Source organism: Peromyscus californicus, unplaced genomic scaffold (assembly GCF_007827085.1).
Source record: "Peromyscus californicus insignis strain IS unplaced genomic scaffold, ASM782708v3 Scaffold_18__1_contigs__length_77618521, whole genome shotgun sequence".
NCBI classification, from domain to species: Eukaryota; Metazoa; Chordata; class Mammalia; order Rodentia; family Cricetidae; genus Peromyscus; species Peromyscus californicus.
Window position 1 is genome coordinate 57661931 of NW_026294480.1, and position 16293 is coordinate 57678223.

A 16293-nucleotide genomic window follows, 5' to 3' on the forward strand; every position below is an offset into this window, starting at 1 on the left:
TTGATTTTACAGGGATCCTTCCCAACGGTTACCTAGGGCCACTGGGGAGAAAACGCTGGGGGAGTGGGTGAAGCAGATGCTTGTGTTATTTGGTCCTAAAGCAAGAATAGTTAACAGATTTCTGTCCACACATCGCCGCTAATTAATTGATATTGACTGTTTAGAACATTCATTTGAGAACAATGAGGGGGGAGAGATGCTATATTTGATGATGTTCAAGTTATAAGTGGAAACAGAGGCTACAAAGCCTCATATTTGCTGTTCCCCAAAGAAGACTTTTGACTGGTTTTAACAGAAGACCTAAGTATCCCTTTGTTCTTCTTTAATATAGGGTCTTGCTGAGTTTGACAGGCTACACTCCAGGGACCCTCCTACCTCTGTTTCCAGGGTAGCCACGACTACCAGCTCATATCATGGCATCCTACCAAGAATTTGGGTTTCTAACTGTGTATGTGTCTGTGTGAATATACACCATTTGTGTGCAAGTACCTGAAAAGAACTACAGAAAGCATTGGATTCCCTGCAACTGGAATTGCAGGCCAGCATAAGCTGCCTGTGTGGGTGCTGGGAACAGAACTTGGGTCCTCAGGAAGAGCACAGCACTCTTAACCATCTTCCAAGCACCAAGAACTTTTACAAACAGCGAAGTTATCACAATGTGAGTTGACAATATGAATGATGACCCAGGTTCTTTCTCTCTTTCAGATCAGCTCTCCTTAGTGTACTGGTTTTCACCCCATAGGAGTTCAAACTAGTGGCAGGAACTCTAAATAGCACATCTTGACATAATAATCTAAGGTCCAGAAGTAACTGTTCCCTCTTCCTGAACCTTTTTTACATAGAGGAGAAAATTCTGAGTCCTTCAGTAGACTTCCCTGTCTCATTGGCTGGATTTGTATCATCTACACACTCCTAAACCAATCACAGGAAATGGGATCCTGAGTACCATAATGCTTAGAGCAGACAAGATTCATGTCTCCACAGGGCCAGAGAGGAGCTGGCCTCCCTTGAATCTAGTGGCTTCTGACTATCTGAACATGTGGGAGTCTGTTGGAGTCCAGGTTCTTGTGGGGAGGAGAGAGGAATAAGGAAGTATTAGATAGAAAGATAGAAGGAGACGATAAGAAAGACAGAGACACAGGATAACTTCGGGAGGGTCCTGGGTCAAAACCCAGTCATCTCGAGATTTATTCCAGAGGGCTTTTTATACAATGCCAAGGGGAGAGGCAAAAGACCTCCCCCTTTCAAGATCAAAGCACAGCGTACAGCCAAGTGTAGACCCTTCAAAATACCTGGTAACCATGCCCGTGGCCAAATCATCCTATTATGCAGCCCTACTGGGTAAAGCAAGCTCAGATTCTCTGACCTTGAGTAAGGCCTTACTAGGGAGCCTCTGTGGGCCTCCGCATGAACACCTTTGGGATTTCATGAGCAAGGAGTGAGGAAAGTAGAGAGGGGACTGTGAGTGCTGGAGCAGGCTGTCTAATAATAGTAGCCACATGCACCATTTATATTTAAATTTAACTAGAGTCTAGAATTCAGTTGTTCAGGTACCCTTAACTGTATTTGGGACACTCAACTGTCACCTGTGACTGGTGATTGTCATTTTCTACAGTACAAATATAGAGCATCCCACCATCATGAAGATTCTATTGGCACCTTTCTTTCTATAGGCTTCCTTCTCTTGGTACCTATCTTCACTTCTTATAAGTGTTCTCCCCCAAGGTTCTCTCTTGTTGCCACAGCAACCCTATTCTCAGCTCATCCACCACTCCATGGAGGTCTTAAACTTTCAGATCTGGACACTTTAAAAAAACAAAAGCAAAATAAAGGTCTTCTTATGTAGCCCAAGCTGACCTTGACTCACGTTTCTCTGACCTCTCACCTTCTTGAGTCCTGGGACTTCAGACCTGTGCCACCACAGCTGGCCTTAGTCCACCTTTTAAAAAAGCTATCCCCAAGGTCTTAGGTTTGATTAAGAATAAAACCTGCAGCCAGGTGGTGGTGGCACTTGCCTTTAATCCCAAGCACTCAGGAGGCAGAGGCAGACGGATCTCTGAATTCGAGGCCAGCCTGCTCTACAGAGCTAGTTCCAGGACAGTCAAAGCTATACAGAGAAACCTTGTCCCAAAATAAATAAATAAATAAATAAATAAATAAATAAATAAATAAATAAATACCACTATTCACTCATTTCCCTTTCTTTTTTGTTTCATGATGACACTTTGATGAGAGCGAACACAAGACGCTGTATGTCTCAGGGACGATGGAAACATAGGAGGCTAGGATGCGGATGAATTGAGCAGGGAATAGTATGAGTTCTTTTGTCTTCTTTCTTTGCAACTTTTTCTAAGTATATGTGATGTGAATATGTGTGTACGCTTATTTACTGGGTGTGAGCTTGAGTGAATGCAGGTGCATGTGCGTGAATAAATGTGTGTGCACATGCATGTGCACACATGGAAACTGAAGTTGACGCCAGGTGTCTTCCTCAATTGCCCTTTATTTATTGAGGCAGAGACTCTTGTTGAACCTAGAGCTCACCAATTCTGTCGAATCTATCTATCCAGCTTGTCCCCAGATCCCCTGTTTAGACTTCATACTGAAAGAATAGGCAACTGCCATCTCCTCCTGACTGAGCTTTTAAGTTTGCACAGTATTGTGGTTTGAAAGAAAATGGCCCCCACAGGAAGTGGCACTGTTAGGAGGTGTGGCTTTGTTGGAGTAGGTGTGGCCTTGTTGGAGGAAGTGTGTCACCGTGAGGGTGGGCTTTGAGGTCTCTTTTGCTCAAATTACTGCCAGTGTTTCAGACCATTTCCTGTTGCCTACAAGATGTAAGACTCTCAGCTATTTCTCCAGCAGCACGTCTGCCTGCATGCCACCATGTCCTACCATGATGATAATGGGCTGAACCTCTGCTTTCCTTATAAGAGTTGCCGTGGTCATGGTGCCTCTTCACAGCAATAGAAACCCTAACTAAGGCATACAGTGAGTGCTTTATCCACTGATCTCTCAATTCGTCATCCCTTTGTGAGTGAGACAAGGTCTCAGGTAGCCCAAATGAGCCTTGTGTTTCTGATCATCTTGCTTCTACCTCCCAAGTGCTGGGATTACAAGTATGCACCGTCATGGCCTGGCTTCTTTATTTTTCAACCATTCAGGTGAGTGAAGCCACAGCCTCGTGTGGACTAGGTAGGTGCTGTACCACTGAGGTAGATCCTTAGTCCTCCCTTGTTTAGAGTTCTAAGGACAGTATCTATAAACCTGGCTCAGTCCAGTGTCAGAACCATTCTCATTGTGTGCAGCTAAGCAATCTGTGGGTTATACCAAGGCAACATAGTCTTGGGAGTGGGCCTTTTCTTGATGATTGATATCCAACAAATGGAGTCACCATGGTTACTTGTATTCATACATTAGCTGGTTATGTCCACCATAAGAAACGACCACAGACTGAGAAGCTTAACCAAAATTTATTCTCTTGCAGTTCTGGAGAGTTGAAGTAGGAGATCAAGGTATGAGGCCATCAGTTTCTTCTAGGGCCTTCTCTTTTTAGTTGTCCGTGGCCAGCTTGTTCAGATGGTTTCACATAGTCTTCCCTCAGTGTATTTCTGGGTCTTAATATCTTATAGGGACACTGGTCTGTATCGGGCAAGGACCCCCCAAATGACCTCATTGCAGTTTTACTTGAAGACCCTATCTCCAAACATAATTACATTCTGAGGTCCTGAGGGTTTAGGGGATGAACCTATGGATTCAGAAAGAACATACTTTCAGCCCATCTCCCTATCCCAAGTGCTACTGATTTCACAGTCCTTGTGGATAGTCACATTATTTTCATATGTGTATAGAATGTGATTCACTATGCCTCTGGTCACATAAAGGATAACATGGGCTCTGTGCATATATATATATATACTTGTAATGAGCTACTCATATACAGAGGGAGGTCAAGAAAGAGCAATCCAGGACCAACCCTTGGACCCTGCACTCCTAAGCCCAGAGGCAGACAACACAAGGGCAGACCCCAGTCGGTGAAGTCTGTGTCAAGCTGTTCTTACAGCCATGGCTGTTTGTCTCCTTCTGCCTCTCTCCTCTTTAGAATTCCACAGGAAACCATGCTTTCATAATAGAACTCTTTTCTTTGCACCAAACATCAGGGATGCGTCCTACAGCCTCTGAGCAAAACAGCCCTGTAGACCTCCCACATCACCCTGGTCCTGAAAAGCTTCCTCCAAGACAGTGGCCTGGTTGAGCTCTGGTGGCTACAAGAAGAGCTAGGGAAAGGAGGAGTCCCAGAGCATGGGTAAGACCATGTTACCAGCCCCAAGTACAATTCCTTTGTTAGGTGATCACAACACAGGCAGCAGCATCTCCTCCTGTAATTTGCAGTCCAGACACCAGGTGGAGAAGTCAACCCCACAAAGGAGACAAGCTCCACAAGAAAGCCAGGCTCCTGCCACCACAGGGACTCCTGGGGCCAGAAAAGAGGAAGTAAAGGAGGTAGTGTAGCCTAGGGTCCAAGTCCAAGGCTCCAAGCATCCCTGCAACCCCCTGCCTCCAGTGTCTGTCTGCACCCACACTGCTCCAGAGCCAAGGCGAAGGCAGAAGAGGCAACTGTGTCTACACAGTCATCACTCATGTACACTCAGTTGCATCCTCTCCCCTCAGGTAGCACTTTGTTCAGAAGTGCCCTTTGGACGGAGGTTTCCAAGAAAAACCCTTCAGCAAATTCAGGCTTGGGTAGGGCTGTAGGGAAAGCTAGAGTGCTGACAGGGGAAGCTTGGAGATCAAAGCTGCCCTGGCTCCTCCTTTAGTTCTCCAAAACTGCGGCCATGCACAACCCGACTGCAGGCTGTCCGCTGTCCCCTCCCAGGAGCCTTGCGGTGCTGTCCACCCCTCTTGAAACCTGCCGCATTGTCCAACTTCTGAAAGCTTAGGCTTTTGTGAACCTCCATGCTCTGCCCACACCGATGGCTCTGAACCTCAGAGCGGGAGGCAGGGAGACTCCATTTGGGCTGGTTTTGTTTGAGTTTGGCCTTGGGAGGTAGAGAGTGGGGGGAGTGGGAGGACGGGGTGGGAGCTGGGGCGGGGAGCGGGGGAGTGGGGAGTGGGGGGGGAGCTCCCAGAGGAAAGAAAACTACAAAGACAAAATTAATTACAAAAGTAGCTGTGTAAAGTGTGAAAAGAAATTCCCATAATTTACAAATTCTAAAAAGCTGATAAATATAATAAGCCATAACAAAATCCAGAAAAATAATAATAGTTTTATTAACTTCCTGGCACGCCCCTATAATTACTTTCCATAGTTTTTGGTTGTATATTGCATGACTTCATGTAGCAATAACTTTGTTATCCGTGTTGGATAAAGAAAATAGAAAGATAAAAGTTCAATTTTGCTTTCTACTAGTCTTGTTTTGTTCTTTGACACCACATCTTGCCATGTAGCTCAGGCTGACTTTGAACTTGCAATCTTTCTGTCTCAGCCTCCTGTGTGGCACTATGCCTCGGCAGGTTCTGTGAGAGCCAAAGTTACATTTTAAGTTTTAATGACTATTTCTAAAAGATCCTTGAAACAAAAATGCCTCTGATCTGCAAGCCCCTGTCCCAAAGACAGATAGTTCCTGAAATGCTGGAGCCTGTTGTTTACGGGAGATGACAAGACACATGTGTTCACTCCCCTAAACAAGTTTTTTGACCCATCTGCACCAGATGTGCTTGATCACATGTGGGCGGGAAGTTCACAGACAGGAAATACGTCGGGATGTATGCTTGCCCTTGATTAGACCTGATGGGAAATAAATACTTGAAGCTGCTGCAAACTGTGAGTCCATTTCCTGGGAACCCGGGTGTGGACCAGGCCAGAGCCCATCCACCTGGTCAGTATTTAATTAAAACTTGCTTCAAATTTGGCTCTAAATTGTGGTAGTGGTCTTAACAATTTCTGCTAATCTTGAATGCTCTCCTGTTTGTCCTCCACTTCTCACACACTTTCCAGGGTCAACACACAGGCCACATTCATGTTTGCCATCCGGGCTCTAACACTGTACCTTTGAGTCAGGACACAGGTAAATGAGCAAGGACAGCCTTGTACTCCTGGAAGCCTCTCCTCCAGTGGGCCAGTGAGGAAAAACTTTCCAACCACCAAAGCAACTTTGAGCAACACCAACATATGCCCCTAAGCCCAAACTGAATATATCCCCAACTCATTCCTGAGGGCTTATCCCCAAACCGTCCAGGCCCTACCTAACAATGGGACAGGTTCGAAGGCACAAAGGCAGAGTCAGACCAAGCAGCAGTTTTAACCGATTAAGGAAACAATTTATTATTACTTGTGATTTTCCCAGTTGCGCAAAATAGTCAAAAGCCTATGACCGTGTGAACAGCTAGGCCCCTCGAAGCCCCTCAAAGGGGGCCTTTGAAAATGGGGGAGTGAAAGACTTCAGCTTCATTTGCTTCCGGGTAAACATTCCTTTGAAAGGCAGGCAGGCAGGCAGATAGGCAGATGTGGGTCTGAATCCTGACCTTGCTACTTAGCAGCTATGTGGGGAGGAAGTGAAAATTAGTGCTTTTGAACATTCATTTCTGCAACTCTGTGTTAGAAATGATGACAGTTTGTATTTTCTTTGGAGCCTGTGAGGATTGAGAAAATGTACAGAAAAAGCCTAGCAAAGTGCCTGGTACACACCCACCCAGCAAAGGGCAGCCTGTAATTGTCAGCACGGGTTCAAATCTGCTTTAAGACACAAGTTATTGTCTATACCCCCACCACACCCCCGCTTTGACTACAGGGAGCCAAGTCTCCTTAGAGCACTCAAATATGGTGGTAAGGTAGCAATGGAATCCTGGTATTGCCCAATGCTCCCAAAACTGTGGCAAGCCAGGTGTGGTGGCACATGTCCGTGGTCTCAGCACTTGGGAGTCTGAGACAGGAGGATAGGCATGCATGAGGGGCATGGCTCTGACAGTTGAGTAGAGGAAGAAAGGGATGTCTAACATATATGGGGGCCTTACCAACTGCAGCCATCCTGGAGTTCAGCACAAGGCATGGTGGGCCTGCCCCTCCTCCTGTCAATCAAGGCTGTGCCGTTCATTCTACGGGTTCAAAGGTGATTGAGATACAGCATTTGACCAATGCTCCAGGTCTTCGCCAGTCACCGTGGCATGAGTCTCACCTGAAGAAAATGTCCCAAGGAAAGGAACAAAGATCACTTGCTCACAATGGGCAAAGTGAACAAGGCCGTAGTGGAAGAAATGAATAATTTACAGAGAGGAACAGAATCCAAGGCAGTGTCACCCGATCTCGTCCGATGGGAAGGTAACATGGAGAGCCATTGGTGATATCCTTGGAGCCCACGTGATCAGAACCTACAGAGCACTTAGGACATGGTAAAAGAAGGACAGTGTCACCAAGAGATAGGATCTCGGTCTCCAGATTAAAACTGACTCGATCCAGTTCAAATCAAAGTTCAATTCAGTTCCCCGACGAACAGGAAGGTTTTGTGCCTGTCACCTCAGTACTTGAAAATGGCTAAAGCAGAAGGAATGACAAATTTGAGGCTAGCCTGAGCTAAACTGAGAGACCCATGTGAAGAAAATCATACCTCCCCACCCTAATCCAACCCCGCTCCAAGTAAGAATATGCATTTCCTTGTTTGAAAAGTTTGACTAATAAAATTCAAGTGCACAACACACACTCTTTTTATTGTACGTAGTTAAAAGTGTACAACACGCTTGTGTGCGTAGGTGTTATTATGTAACACATGTGGGGGTGTACCTGCATGTGTGTGAGTGTGGGTGGGTGGAAGCTAGGTGTCAATGTTGCACACTGATTGTCTTCCTTCATCTCTTCTCCACCTTATTATTTGAAACAGGGTCTCTCACTAAACCCGAAGCCTGTCAGCTGGATCCTCCTGTCTCGGCACCCCCACCCAGAACTGGGATTACTGCACCCAGCTTTTCAGGTGGATGTTGGGGATCCAAACACAGAGCCCCATGCTTGCATATCAAACCCTTTACCTACCAAATCATCTACTCAAGCTCCATAAAACATGACTCTTTATATAGATAGAACACATTCTCTTAATCATGTCTTCTAATGCTTAGAAATTCCTAATTTTAGGACAAGAGTATAGCTCAGAGGTGCACCTGCCCAGTACGTGCAAGGTCCTGGGTTCAATCCCCAGAAACATACACACATACACATCAACATTCTTACCAACCTTACCATTTAGATTAGTGCTGCAAAGATCATAAGTCTTTGTCTAATTCAAGGTCATGAAGACACCCTCTTCACCTAGCAATTTTGCTGTTTTTTTTTTTAATGTCAAATTTCCATCTGTATTCTGCTAGAATTCATTTTGTGCATCTTTGGTATTCATCAGCAAGTCAAAAGACCGCATTCCTGCAGTAAAAGGGTGATCCTCGGAGTTACAGAGACCTTGGCAATTCGAATCAACAACCAAGGATTTTTATCCAGAAAAGATAACTCCTACGAGTCAATAAAAGTAATCCAAGTTGAGCATATTGAACCAAAATTCTAAATGCACCAGTTTCGGATTGAATTAGGAATTGAAATCGAAATGTAACCCACAAGCTCATGTTTTGAATGTTTAGTCCCCAGCTGGTGCCTGCTATTTGGGGAGGTGGTGGGAGCTTTGGGAGAAGGGGTCTAGTTGGAGGAAGTGAGTCACTGAGAGGCATGCTTTGGAAAGTTGCAAGTGGTCCCCAGTCCTGTCCTCTTTTTCTGTTTCCTGTTGGCCGTGAGGTAAAGACCCTTCTCCATCATAGGCTCCATCATGTTCTTCCTTACCCCAAGCTCAGAATCAAGGACTATGGACTGAAATTTCTGAAAGTATGGGATAGAATAAGTCCTTTATCTAAATAAAATAAGTTATTTGGAGCCCAGCTACACTACACGGAAATAACCAGTACAATTCCAAAATTTCATTTTGGGGGTGTTGGCATGATGTCACAAGTGGAAAATTTCACGTTGTATAACTTCGTTTAGTGCACAAAATTATTTAAAATACTCTGTAAGTGTAGAAGTGAGGCACAATAGGACACAATTGTAATTCCAGCCAGTGCATTCAAGAGGCTGAAGCAGGAGGATCACAAGTTCAAGGTCAGCCTGAGCTACCAGGGAGAATTTTGTCAGCTCGGCTATATAATGAAACTTCATCTTGACTAAAGATGAAATGAGAGTGGAGGTGTAGCTCAGTGGGACAGCCTTGTTTAGATACATGAAGACCTTGGTTCAGTCCACAGCACCAAAAAGAGAAAAGAAGAAACAAAAAAAGGTTGTATATAAAATCATCTTCAGTCCATGCGGTGGTGACACATGCCTTTAATCCCAGCATTCGGGAGGCAGAGGCAGGCAGATCTCTGAGTCTCAAGTTCGAGGTTAGCTTCATCTACAGAGCAAGGTCCAGGATACAGAGAAATATTGTCTTGAAAAACAAAACAAAAGAAAAGTCATCTTCGGGTTGTGTGTATAAGAGATATGTGTACAGCCAAGCACTAGGCCAAGCTCTGGGAGTCCAGCTGATGAGAGGGAGGAGGAATTGTATGAGCAAGAGGAGTCAAGATCATGACAGGGAAACCCACAGAGCTAGGTGGGAGCTCGCGAATTCTGGACCGACAGCTAGGGAGCCTGCATGGGACTGACCTAGATCCTCTGCAGGTGGGTGACAGTTGTGTAGCTTGGTCTCTTTGTGGGGCTTCTAGCAATAGGATCAAGATGTGTCCCTGGTGCATGAGCTGGCTTTTTGGAACCTGTACCCTATGGTGGCATGCCTCGCCCAGCCTTGATGCAGGAGAAGGCACTTGGTCCTGCCTCAACGTGATCTGACATGCTATGTTGACTCCCATGGGAAGCCTGTCCCTTTCTGAATAGAGGAGGAGTGGAATGGGGGGGGGGGTAGACTAGAGGTGGAGGGGGACGGGAAGAGAGGAGGAAGGGGAAACTGTGGTTGGTATGTAAAATAAAAGAAAAAATTAATTTTAAGAAAGGAATACCCTAAAGAGAGAGGGGGGGGGAGGTGTAACTGAAATGAATTTTATAGCTACACTTAGACATTACTCCCAAGGAATCTCATTACATATATGCAGACATTCCAAAACTCAAAGGAAAATCCAGAACACTTCTGGCTCGAAGCATTTCAGATAAGGGTTATGGCACCTCTAGAACCAAATAGAAAAGGAACTTAGGTGAATAAAAACTCTACATAAAGTCCAAAGAAAACGGCTTTTTTTTTTTTTTTTTTTTTTTTTTTTTTTTTTTTTTTTTTTTTTAAGACAGGCCTCTAGCCTCTGCCTCCCAAGTGGTAGGCTTAGGATATGCATCCTCATGCCAAGCTTGGACTCGAAGCTCCGTATTTCTGAGCATGTTGGCTATATCTAATGGAATGATGGAGTATGCTGTTTCTGCTCACAAATGCCAGTTGTGCAGCTCAGAATCTGAGCTCTGGGGCAGCTGTCAGTCTGAGCAGTAATATCACTCGGTTCACAATTCATTCTACTTCCACAAAGGGGGCCGGAGCCAGACATGTATGGGTAGGTACTTAACAACCTAGTGTTTGGATTCCTTGGTGTAACTCCTGCCAGGTTTGACTTCAAACCAGCAGTGTGAAGCCTCTCCACATGGAGATGAGAAGCACCAAACCAGCAGTGTGAAGCCTCTCCACACGGAGATGAGAAGCACCAAACCAGCAGTGTGAAGCCTCTCCACATGGAGATGAGAAGCATGCTTACAGAGTATTTCTATGAGGGGCAGATAGATACAACAGAGAGATCCAACCGCAAGAGTATCCGTAACAGTAAATGTAGTGAAAATAACCCGGAAGTGATTACGTTCTCAGGGTTCACCACCTCCACTTTTGAACATTTAATTCACATAATTGTAACTCCCCGTAATTTAACTTTTGACAACTGGCGGTGATGAAACAGCATTGCAAAAAAATCTCGAAATTGTAGCAGTTTGCTCTAGAGCCAGTACTCCAGCAGCCCAGGGGCGGTAACCCCGGGGGTTCATTTGCAGCCTTCAGTTCCCTGCTATGCTGCCATCAGAGGGGAAGAGAGAAGATTAGGAAGTCCAGCATCCATGGTGTGACAGTCACCATGGCCCCCAGTTCAGCCGTGGTTATTGTTTCGCTTCCCCCTCACATTCATCTCAGAGGAAAGAGATTAATCCACATTCCACTGTGTCTGCACTCGTCACCACTGCATCATTGTGAGGCACCTTGGACCATGCCTTACACACACAGCAGACACAGATGTAGTGGGTAGCTGTTCCAGCTTTGACCTGCAAGTACTACCCCCAGTGAGGCTTCTGGTAACTGTCACGCCTACCCATGACCTGCCCCTGAGCCGGGGCCGAGATGGGAGCCTTTAAGACCGGAGATCCAGATGTGCCGGCTCTCTTGGTTCCTGTGATCCTGGGTGCTGGATGGTAGACAGAACAGAGTTCTCCAGAGAACACTTCACCTCTCCCAGATCCTGTAACCAATCCCTTTACTTGTTGTAAGATACCCCAAAATAAACCTCCCTTTTAACTACGTGGCGTTGCCTTAATAAATCCCCCAATACACAGGATTAGTATTTGTTGCTTGAATAGATGAATGAAACTTGGCTCCTCGGTACACATTCAAGGCCATCTAGGGTCTGACCCCTGCCACCTCCTTCTGCCTCCTTTCCCTCCACACCCAAGTCCACAGACACCAACTAGACACAGCATGCGTCCAGGCGACAATCCTGCTGTCCCTTGTACCTACAAGGCCCTTCCACCATGCTTCCTTCTCAGGTCAGGTTTCCTTAGAAACAGACTAAGAGTGAGATTTTAACACAGGCAGTTTGTTGATAAGTGCTCTTGGGACTAGCTGCCTAAGAAGAGAGGGAAATCTCTAGTGTGTTGCAATGGGAAGCTCTGTGGGGGTGAGAGAGTTTTGGAATTGTCCCAAGGGAGGCAAGAGGTGGAGCCTTCCTTTGCACCCCCGTTCGTACTTCATGTTTGGAAGAGAGTCTGAAAGTGGGGGATGACTTTGGGGGAAGCAGCTGCCGTCCTAGAGGGACTCAACTGTGAGACCTTAGATTTAACACTCCAGACTACTAGGGATCGAGTGCCTCTGGCTGCAGACTGCTCTGGACTGCCTACCTTGACGTCCCCTCTGTCTGCTCTGTGGCTGACTTACTATGGCATCCAAAACAGGGGTCACTGGATTAAAAATGCATGAGGACCATTTCCTCTGCCTGACACCACCTCACCTTTGTCTCCCTGACACACTTAATCCAGCACTTAGCTGCACCAGAAGAGGATGAACATGAAGAGTTTGACTCTATGTACCACTAAAATTTCAGAGCTAGACATGGCTGCTCACACATAATTCCAGCACTTGGGAGGCTGGGGCAGAAGGGCTACCTAAAATTGAAGGCTATCCTGAGCACACATAGTAAATACTAGGCCAGCCTGGATTAGAGAGTGAGAACCCTGTCTAAACAAAGAAACACACAAATCCTTCAAAGACTTCCAACGAGAACATACAGAAATAGATATATGTTTTTAGCCTTCACTTTGGTAGATTACTCTACCCCTTAATGCTGGGGATTGAATCTGGGGCAGCTAGGCAAGCACTCTTATATTATCACCAAGCAACATCCCCCGTCCTTAGTTTTTGAGACATGATCTAATGTAGCCAAAACTGGCCTTTAGAGTCCTCCTGCTCTAGATTCCTAAGTGTTGGGATTACAGACATGTGCTACCACTCGCATACCACAGTAACCTCATGTGTTCAGTTGGAGACTTACTTTAATAGGTACGAGCAAGAGAGTTTCCACACACCCCCAACAGAAACTAACTTCTCATTGACAGCCTTGTGAGAGCCTTGACTTCTGCTACTGTTCAGACACTGGGCTCTAGTATCGTGAAGCTCCTCCTCTTGTGAGCTGTCTGTTTAAAATGGTGCAAGGGCTGAACAACCACAAATCTACATGTTCTGAGGTACCATTTCCCCTATTCCATTCTCCATGTGTGTGATTTTCTGGGGCCCTGCAGCTGCTGGAGAAAAAAAAAATAAATACGTTCAACAAGAAAATGTCCTGCCTGTTGCATTGTTACTGAAATGATGAGCTTCCAATCAGCAGCCAGTGTTATGGAGATAGGCGAGCTGGCCTCAAGTCTGCAACAAGGCAAGAGATTCTTAGGGACAAAGAAGTAGGCTGACGTGACATACAGGGGAAGGTGACCAGAGGTAAAGTAAAGGACTAGTGGTCTACACATGTGTGCTGTGCAGCTCTCCACAGTGAACGGCATTACATGCTCTGAGCATGTAGTTTGGGCCCTCTAATATCAAAAGGTCACCCATCAGACACTCGTCAGGGAACGTGAAGGAGCTGTGGTTTCCATTTGGCCAAAGCTCCTTACTAGTTCCTGAAAAAATGACTTAAGCAACGTTTACCATGGTGACCCACAAGGCAGAGGTATTATCTGCGACAACACTGACAGGGGTACACGGCTCAGCTGTGAGACCTCCACACCTGCAACCAGAGCAAGCAAAGGGACAGGATGGGAGGGACTCCATGGTAGGGCACTTGCTCAGCATGAGCAAGGCCTTGGGTTCGATTCCCAGTGCTGCAAACACAGGTTCAAATTATAAAGCAGTGAAAGCAAGTGAAGTCAGGGAAGTCTCACTACAGCCTTACAAACTGCAGGCCTTTGGTCCCCAGAGGAAACAGAGAAGCAGCAGGAAGGTGGGCACATGAGAATTCCCAAATGAGAGATGAGAGACAAAATAATCTCCCTTTCGTCCCCTGGGCCACGTATAATGTGAAATCCCTGTTGAGCTTCTTTGTGTGTGTGTGTGTACGTGTGTGTATCTGTGTGTGTGCAAGTGTGCATGCGTGTGTGCCTGTGTATATACATCTCTGTGTGTACGTGCATGTGTGTGTGTGTATGTGCAAACATGCGAGCGTGTCTCTGTGTGTACACATCTCTGTGTGTATGCGCATGCATGCGCGCGTGTGTGTGTGTGTGTGTGTGTGTGTGTGTGTGTGTGTGTGTGTGTCAGTGGGAATTGCTGAGTCCCCAAGCATGCTGGGAAAGTGCTTTACCACTGAGCTCCATCCCCAGCCCTCCTGCTGAGACTCTAATTTGTATGGCAACCAGGTTTTGTCTTCTCATTTTCCAGTGTGAAATCTGTGTTCAGGGCAGCTGGGTAACGACATCCAGCTGAGCCGTAGCAGGGCTAGACACAGACTGCGGATGGCGGATGGCGGATGGCGATGCTCCAAGGTTGTTTATTCATTTACTGAAAATGTAAATATCAAGCCCTGCATGGTAGCAAATGCCTGCTGAGGCAGGAGGATTGACAGTTAGTTCCAGGCCAGCCTGGCCTGCCTAGCAAGCACCTGTCTCAAAAACAAAACAAACAGGAAAAGTCAGATATAGAGACCAATAGGAAATAAAACAGATTTGGACCCTCTCCTCAAGAAGTCTACATGATAATGGAGAAAAACACATGATAAACACCAAGTTAAAAATAAGATAATGTAAGATGGTACCCAAAGCACAAAACGCGGAGAGCTTGGCCGGTGACCACAGACATGAAAGGCTTGGAAGTGTCTCGATGTTCAGTCTGCACAGCGGTTTGCTTTGGGTTGTCCCTCTTCCCACAAAGAGACGACTAGGAAATTGAATGCTGGACTACATCCAAATGGTGTGACAACCGTCCCAAAGAAACACTTCACATCTTCAGTTGTGCCGCAGTGGGCCCCCAAAGGACACAATTACAACCAATTTATTTAAAGATCTTTGCTGGCTTTACTTTCATTATCTTTTTAAGATTGTGTTGCCCAGGCTAGTTTCAACCTCAAAGGGTCAAGTGACCCTGCTTTAGTCTCCCGAGTAGCTGGGGTTACAGCTGTGCAGCACATCCGTCTATTTGACTTTACATTTTCTTTTTTTTTTTTTTTTTTTTTTTTTTTTGGTTTTTCGAGACAGGGTTTCTCTGTGTAGCTTTGCGCCTTTCCTGGAACTCACTTGGTAGCCCAGGCTGGCCTCGAACTCACAGAGATCTGCCTGCCTCTGCCTCCCGAGTGCTGGGATTAAAGGCGTGCGCCACCACCGCCCGGCGACTTTACATTTTACTTGATGCGAGAATTGGGCAATATTTCATTCTCTTAAACAGAAGAAGGATCCCATTAGCCCAAGTAAAAAGAGGTTGGGTTTTTTTGGTGGCTGGAGTTTCTGTGTGCTTGCTTGCTTTTTCGGCTCTTTGAGATGGTGCCTCACCACGCAGCTCAGGCTCGTTAGCCTGGAACTGACTACACAGCACACGCCCGTGTTACCAACTCTTCAGTCTTCTTTCCAGGAGTTAGGGTTATGGGTGCACACGGTCACACCTAGCTAAGAGTTTAGTTTTATAGGTGAAAAAGCTTGAAGAAAACAGGAACAAACCCTCGAAAGAATAAGTCTGCTGTATGTGGTGCATGCCGGTTTTCTATAGAGACTAAAGCAGAGGGAACTCCACTCTGGTTGCTATAGAACGTGACCTGTTTAGAGACAGTTGACCCTTATACCTCTCACCCCTTACCTCTGAAAAAGGCAGATAAACTGCTGAGTTTCTTCTTGTTTGGTTGGTTGGGTACTTGGTTTTTTGTTTTGTTTTGTTTTTCTGAGACAGGGTTGCTTTCTGTCTGTAGCCCCGGCTGTCCTGGAACTCACTCTGTAGACCAGGCTGGCTTCAAAATCAGTGATCTGCCTGCCTCTGGGTCCTGAGTGCTGGGATTAAAGGCGTGCTCCACCACTGCCAGCATTGTTTCTGCTTGTTGAATAAGCAGAACTTCTGTGTGGTAAAAATAAGGAACTTCTGTCTGGGTACTTCCATTTGTACTTGTAACTTAGCCTATGGGGGGCCCATTGCTCTGCCTCCCCCCAAAAATGGCAGCCTGTAAGCTTCTGTTAGATGATGTCTAGTGGCCTCCACTGAAGTGTGTGGATCTGCACTACAGCTCCAATTCCAAAATCACAAGAAGCAACACCTTGCTGAGCCATAGCCCCAGCCACTGTGCAAGGCACACTCTGTCCCTCAAGAGTCTCTCTGCAAACTTCTCACCACTGCTGAGTGAGCTCGGTGCCTAGGGAACAGCAGGTCCCTTTAAACAGCATTTTCAAAAAACTGCAATGTGCAGATGCTAAAACCTCAGCTTAAAGAAAAAAAAAATCTGCCCAGGTGTGGTTGTTATGATATTGCATGTGTGGGACCCTGGCTGGCCAGGGTATCCCATGCATGAGGTGAAACATGC